The sequence below is a fragment of the Sesamum indicum genome, linkage group LG10 (assembly GCF_026168435.1).
Source record: "Sesamum indicum cultivar Baizhima isolate 11 linkage group LG10, ASM2616843v1, whole genome shotgun sequence".
Classification (NCBI taxonomy): Eukaryota; Viridiplantae; Streptophyta; class Magnoliopsida; order Lamiales; family Pedaliaceae; genus Sesamum; species Sesamum indicum.
In genome coordinates, this window is record NC_142666.1 from 7,372,961 (window position 1) to 7,381,033 (window position 8,073).

At 35.8% G+C, this 8,073-nt stretch overlaps 1 long non-coding RNA gene across 3 annotated transcripts in view; it reads right to left on the minus strand.

Annotated features, from left to right (window-relative positions):
• The window catches only part of LOC110012674 (uncharacterized), a 16,063-nt gene extending 11,763 nt beyond the window's left edge, over window positions 1-4,300 (minus strand). For all 3 annotated transcript variants that reach the window (XR_016067895.1, XR_016067896.1, XR_002287867.2), the window contains exons 1-2: window positions 4,122-4,300; window positions 3,968-4,033 (exon numbers count right to left, since the gene is read on the minus strand). This is a non-coding gene — a long non-coding RNA (uncharacterized LOC110012674). The remainder of the gene's footprint in view (window positions 1-3,967; window positions 4,034-4,121) is intronic.
• Window positions 4,301-8,073: the final 3,773 nt, after the last annotated feature.

Here is an 8,073-nt window from a genome sequence, read left to right on the forward strand (position 1 = left end):
TATGGGCTAAGGTTGGAGTCTTGTCGCATGATCCTTTACATGGTTTTGTCATAGTTGAAAAGAATCCTGATAGGCTTTCAGGGGTTTGAAGCCTATCTCCCTTGTTGTAATTATTATGACTCAGCTGAAAATCCATCCGAAGCAGTCTCTATTTCCTCATTATAAACACTTTCATTTGACTGAAAATCTTCAAATTGGTAAATGAGAACTTTCTCAATTCATCACGATTCTGTGGACGATCGGGGAGATATATCCTTTTGCTCCACAAGTCCAGCAATTGTAGTTTTTGAAACTTTCATTAGCTCGGGTATGGGCCTGTCTAAAAGTTCTTCTTGTCAGGGTTCTTCTAGTGGATCCTGCATCTGTTCGTCAAGATCCTTGGGTAGGAGATACTATTTTGCTTCCTCCTCTTCTTTGGCTCGCTTGATTCTCCTATAATAGTTGGAAAATCATTATTATCGCAACAGAGAGGGGGTTCGTTTGATCTTACCTTTCAGCCTCTTCATGTTTTTCTGGATGGATGCTTGATAGCACAAATTTTTCAACTTGTCTTTAAGGAAAGACATTCTCCTTGCAACTAAATCTAGTTGTCCTTCAGGTACTTTGTATGAGTAGATCAATATTTTCCTCCATGGACTGCATATTTGTGCAAAGAACATCGAAGCTCCTACTTCCATTGCTACTCCACTTTGGAAGAAATACTTGCGAAACCAATCGATATATTCATCTACTACGCAAATACTTCTTAATTCAAGGCTAAGGAGAGCTTGTGTATATTCATTAGCCTTTTCTGCTCTACTTCCTTTGAAGTAACCATCTCCGATAAAGTGTATCATGATAAGCTTTCCTAGCCGATCTGCTATCGCACCTTTTGAATCTCGAGCAAGGATGCTGGCTTTGGTATCTTTTGGGGTAATATATCCCATCCGATCTTCACAGAACCCTCCACCCTTAACTCCACCATTTTTATGAAGTTTTTCTTGTCAAGTTCTAAGGTAGTTGCTGCTATATTGATTGCTCCAACCAAGTCATTTATCAATTTCTCGGTATTGCGAAAATTGATAACATCCAGGTTAAGTATAACGCCATATCGATGCAAGGGCTGGAGCATGGTTTTCGCCCAAGGTGTATTTTCAGGCACTCTTCTTTGATTTCTTCCTAAATTTTTTTTAGCCTGGTTCCCATGAATGTTGGGGTGGCGTTGGTGTGGAAATCCGTACTCTCTCTCATTGAATGATCCTGTGCAGGATCATTGGAGCATGCACTTCCCTCCGGCAGTGCTAGAGCTGGAGTGATCTCATGGGTTTGGATATTGACTAAATCTACAATCCCGAGTTGGGAAAAGAATTCTGCCAATTCTTGTAAATCTGATAGATCTGCTCTTGTCACCTCCATCACTTTATAGATCTAATGGATGCGATGATCAAATCTTCTCTGATCTTCGGCTTTAGAATCTCTAAGGCCTTCCCCTTCTGATGTAGAAGAGGTACTATTCCAAGGGCGTTCCTGATTCGCTCTTGTCTGGATTTTGATGTCCTAGGGTTCTCCCTTTAATTTCTCTTTAGATCTGCAATTTCTGACTTCAGATCTGTAAGATCCTTATGTAAATCGGGAAGGATCTTAAGGATCTCATCCACCTTTTGGCCCAAGGTTTCTATTTTCATAAGTATATGAATTAATATATGTCCATAGTCTTGAACTGTCTTTTGTATCTCCCTCATATCTTGGGAGATCTTTGATGTATTCGGTTCCAGTTCTTTCCAATCAGTTTCTTTAATCATAATTTTTAGAACTGTAATTATGCAGGAATGTACCTGTTCCGCTTCTCTTAGCTGGGATTCTACCATGGACTTGAGTGGAGTGTAAACGTCTCACCGCGTTTCTTGGTAGTATATACCGAACTTCAAAATTCCTCAACCATTCTTATTCTTCTTCTGGCGTTAGAAGTTTTGGGTCAATCATTTTGGGACCGTTGTAACATTTATCAAGAATTTCCATGAGAAATTTCTTTTTTTGTATTTCCAGAATCTGAAAATATTTTTTATTTTTATCGAAACTCGAACTTTCGTTCGGTTCCATTTTCTCTAAAAGAGTCTACTCCATTAGTGGATAAATAATATCTAAATATAATATAAACCAATATTTCATCAATGAACCTAGACTCTGATACCATTCTAGGCAAACATGTGCAAAATTGCGTTGTGATGCATAATAATTGGAAATGGACTAAAATGATCATTTTAAAGCTAGGAAAGAGCAAAATTATCCAAAATATCATCTAGGGACCTAATTTAAACAATTTTGAAAGTTACTGAATTAAATTAAAAATTCGCAATCGCATGAAAACTTAAAGGACCAAAATGGTCTTTTCCCCATAAAACATATGCACTAGAAATGAATATTAATAAATGAATGGAAGTATGAATATATAATAGTAAAAATAATTGCAAATGCTATATATGTAGGAATATTTTTTCTTTTTTATGCATCACTAGTTTTATTGTATAGGAAGAGCCTTCGGAAGTTTTTATGAGTTGAAGCTGAAGCATTTATAAAATCTTTCTTTCTCAGTAATAAAAATTATTTGTATATTGTTTGTGCACCTAAATTCTATAAGTTTTCTTATTTAACTTTTTTGCATTTTTATTTCATTGAACACTTGTTCTTAGCCTAATGAAGGCTAAATTACTGCGCTTGAATTATCCATGATAATGGAGATAGTAAGACTTTAAAAAAAAAAAGACTTTCAAATTATTGATAGATATAGGGAGAAATCAAAAGGAAAAAGAAGCCCTTTGGGTCGTTGAGTTAAATTATAGGTATAAATACAGTCTGTTGCCATTATTGCCCGATTTTGTCGATGGATGGCGTTGTCGGGCTTTGTGTGGCATTTTAGACTAAGTTCATATTTACGAGTTTAACAAAATGTAAAACGCCCACAGAATAACTCTTCCCCGATTTATTCAACTTTCCTTATGTCTGACATAATTTAAAATATTCTTTTATTAGCCGTCTTTCGCCTACATGAACGGGTTTTCATGACTGTTTTTATTTTGAACATTTTCCTGTTACTTGCCTTGTGCTTCGCATGGTGAGATTTTATGAGGAGTTTTGTTTATTTCCGATTCCCCATTGCTTCAGGCATTGGCTTCTAGGTATCAGAGCCATGTTATTGAAGTTGCATTGAATATTTCGGTAAAATTTATACTGGTATTGAATAAAAAGTTGATTTTAGTTTATGTTATATAATATACCTCATTATATTAGATTACTTTAAAGTGTGAGCTAGTTAAAATCCCCATAATCTTTAAATCTCAGATGTTTTTCAATATGGATCTACAATGAAAATTCCAAAATGTGATCTAAAATCGCAAATATTGTCCAAAATGTGATCTAAAATTCAAATAATTTTCTTAAAATGTGATCTAAATTATCAAAACATTAGCAAAATATTGAACTAATTTATAAACATCACAATTTATCAACAATTAACAATACTAATTCAAAAACATCAACACAATTCACTAACAATTTACACTACTCATTTTCAGAAACTAATTTTACAAAATACTGAACTAATTGTAGAGATCCCAATAGCAGAAATTACAAAAATTAAAAATCAAAATTGCAGAAATTCCCCAATAATTTTTTTAAAAAACCGGAAAAAAAAATAAAAAACTGACCTAATAAAATGAGAGAGAGAGAGAGGGAGAGAGAGAGAGAGAGAGGGAGAGAGAGATTGGTACAATACTAATTTTCAGAAACTAATTTTACAAATCGAACTAATTTTCAAAAAAATTTACAATAATAACTGAACTAAATTTTAGAAAATTGTACAATAATATTATACTAACTGAAGAGATCCCAATCACAGAAAACAAAAGGCAGAAATTACAGAAATCACCATGAATCAAAATTGCAGAAATTGCCCAATAATTTATTTCAGAAACCAGAAAAAAAAAATGACCTGATAAAATGATTGAGAGAGAGAGGTGTTGCTGATGGTGGTGGCGCAGTTACTTGGAAGCGGAGGCTGAAAGACGAATTGAAAAAATAATCAAAATATGACATCTTACTTTCTCTTCTTGAAATCCTTCCATACTGTATAATAAAAGTCTTACTTGTAATATGACGCACAGAGGCTTCAGAGTTGCACGACAGATATTGAACATCTTGAGAAGGTAGGTATGAGCTTATAAAAAATTGGCTCTTAGGTCAGATGGAAGATTTTTAGAATTGGTGATGGTCAAGCCAATTGTTGGCTCATTTTCAGCCATTTTAAACAATCTTTTTGAATAGCATATTAATATAGAGGATTGTTTTCTTGGTCGTATTCATCTTATGCTTTATATAATACTTTTGATTGAAGTCCTTAAACCATGATACTACGAGATCGGGTTGTGTATTTGATGGCGATCATAAAATCGATTTCTATGGTTTGATTAAAAGGAGAAATGACAAATTTAGTCCCGTAGGATAGGGTGGTTCTCACTTTCGTTCCCTTACTTTTCGGGGTCAATAGTTTTAGTCTATTAATTTTATGAAATTGACATATTTAGTCCTACTTCATCTCTAAATTGCATGTTAAAACCCTACTTCGCCAAAAATGGTATCAGAGCCTAGGTTTGTTGAAAAAATATATAATTATATTACATCTTGATATTATTTATCCACTAATGGAGGAGACTCTTTGAGAGAAATAGAACCGAACGAAAGTTCGAGTTATTATGAAAATAGAGAATGTTTCCAGATTTTGAAAATACAAAGAAGAGAATTTCTCATGAAAATTCTTGGCAAGTGTTACAATGGTCCCAAGAGGATTGATCCAAAGCTTCTCACGCCAGAAGAAGAACAAAAGTGGCTGAGAAATTTTGAGCTTTGACAAGTACTACCAGGAAATACGGTGAGGTGTCTACACTCCACTGAAGTCTATGGTAGAATCCCAGCCAGGAGAAGCAGAACGGGTAAATTCCTACATAATTTTAGTTCTAAAAATTATGACTGATTGAAAAGAATTCGAGTGGGATACATAAAAAATCTCCCAATATCTTAGGGAGATACAAAAGACGGTTCAAGACTATGGACATAGGTTAATCCATATACCTATGGAAATAGAATCTTTGAGCCAAAAGGTGGACGGGATCCTTAAGATCCTTCCCAATCTACACAAGGGTCTTACAGATCTGAGGACAGAAATTATAAATCTAAAGAGAAACCAAAGGGAGAACCCTGAGACATCTAAATCCAGACAAGAGCAAATAAGGGACGCCCTTGGAACAGTACCTCTTCTATACCAGAAGGGGAAGTCCACGGAGATTCCGAAGTCCAAGTCCAGAGAAGATCTGATTATCGCATCTATCAGATCTACAAAATAATGGAGGTAACAAGAGCGAATCTATCAGATCTACAAAAATTGGCAGAGTCCTTTTCCCAACTTGGGATTGTGGATTTGGTCAATATCCAGACAAATGAAATCACTCCAGCACTACCACAGCCGAAGGAAAGTACATGTTCTAATGATCCTCCACAGGATCAACTAATGAGAGAAAGTGCGGATTTTCGCTCTAATTCCTTTCCAACATTTGTGAAACCAGGCTAAAGAAAAATCTAGGGAGGAAACCAAAGAGAGTGCTGGAGAACACACCTTGGGCGAGGACCATGCTCCAGCCCTTACATCCATATAGCGGTATACTAAACTTTGATATTATCGATTTCCAAAATACCGAGAAATTGATAGACGAATGGGTTGCAGCAATCAAGATAGCAATAACTACCCTAGAGATCGACAAAGAAAACTTCATAAAGCTTGTCGAGTTAAGCTTGGAGGGATCTGTGAAGATCGGATGGGATAATACCCAACAAGATACCAAAGCCAGCATCCTTGCCGGAGACTCGAAGGGCGCAATAGCAGACCGGCTAGGAAGGCTTATCAAGATACACTTCATCGGAGATGGATATTTCAAAGGAAGTAGAGCAGAAAAGGCTAGAGAGTATGCACAAGCCCTCTTCAGCCTTGAATTAAGAAGTATTGCGCAGTAGATGAATATATCTATTGGTTCTGCAAGTATTTCTTCCAGAGTGGAGTAGCAACAGAAGTAGCAGCTCCAATGTTCTTCGCAAAGATATGCAGTCCATGGAGGGAAATATTGATCTAGTCATACAAAGTACCTAAAGGACAACTAGATTCAGTAGCACGAAGTATGTCCTTCCTTAAAGACAAACTGAAGGATTAATGTTATCAAGCATCCATCCAGAAGAACATGAAAAGATTGAGAGGTAAAATCAAATGAACTCCTCTCTGATGTGATAACAATGATTTTACGACTATTATAGGAGAATTAAGTGAACCGAGGAAAAGGAGGAAGCAAAATAGTGACTCGTACCCTAGGAGTTCCAAAAGAACTTTTTCTCGACGGGGATCATGGTGGTCCAAGTCCAAAGCCAGAACATACAAATCTAGACAGAGAACATGACCAACAAGGGTTTCATCCGAAGGATCTAGATGAACAGATGCAAGATCCACCGGAATAACCCCTACAACAAGAACTTTCAGACGGGCCCATACTCGAACCAATGAAAGTTACAAAGACTATAATTGCTGGACTTGCGGAGCAAAAGGACATATATCTCTCGACTGCCCGCAGAAACGTGGTGAATTGAGAAAACTTGAAGCCACGGAGGATATCCTAAATGCTGTTTACTATGGCGATTTGGTACCCATCTACCAATTCGAGGATCTTTCTTCAGACGAAAGCGTCTATGAGGAGGAAATAGAGACTGATTTCGATGGATCTTGAATCGAGTCAGAATAATTACAATGAGGGAGATAGGCTTCAAACTTCCGAAAGCCTATCAGGATTCTTTTCCAGAATGACGGTGTCAAACAAAATCATGAAAAGAATCAAGCGACAAGATTCCAACCTTCGATGGATTTAAGATTGGAGGGATTGGGTAAGTCTTGAACCAGATAGGACTGAACCAAAAGAAGCATCACATAATCTACAAAGTATGTTTAGGTGAGTTTGCTATACCTATGGAACTTACTGGTAATATGATGGAGATGCAATTAATTCCTAAAGAAGAAATTCTTGAAGAATTAAGTAAGCTTAGAGAAGAAGTAGTTGTTACTATGAAATGGATCCACATAGGAACTATTGAAGTAGTAATAAAAGAAACTTTTAAAGAAGGAGTTGAAGTAGCTGTTACTATGAAATGGATCCACATAGGAACTATTGAAGTAGTAATAAAAGCAATTTTTAGAGAAGGAATTGATTCAAAAATACATTTATCAATAATGGATAGAAGAATCAATAACTTGAGAGATGATTATCTTGGAACAATGATAGAAAATTTGTATGCAGGAAAACTGATGTTTGATATTCATTCTAGGATTGCATACAACCTAGCAGACCAAGATTTTAGTAGAGTCTTAACCTTTCATCAAGATTTCAAAAGAAAAGATCTAGTGAAAGAAGGTAATAGACCATATTCTATAACTTATAGAATAGCTTATATCCTTTCCAATATGCATCATTTAGACTTATTTGTTAGGAAAGAGTATATTGAGATTCCTAGAATTTTTAAGGAATTCGCCAAGGTAATGACACCAGATCCTATTAAGATACCTAGAATAGGTGGTGTTGATATTGTTATAAAAGATCACCCAATTTTAGATCGAACACTTAGCTCTAGGACTGAGTTTAGTAGTCGGATGTACTTTTCAGAAAATAGTATTATAGGCTACAAAAGAAAGGAGAAAGAGTTACTAAAAGCTTTAGCTCCTCAAGAGATTAGGGTAGAAAACGTAAAACTTAGATGCCCTGAAGGATGGAAAGAAATACAAGTTATATTTGACATCACTAAGAAAGAAATTTTTTTCCCTTGTGATGACTTATACCATTTGCAGCAACCTATTGTTGGAAAATATGAGGGCATGCTAGAAATAGCAGACCATGAAATTTTAGTTGCAGGTGTTGCAGGACGAGAAAATGGAAGTATGACTTTGGGGTTAAGTTTCTTCGAAGATCATAAATCATGAATAAGAAAAGGTAACGGAATGGAATTCAGTCTTGA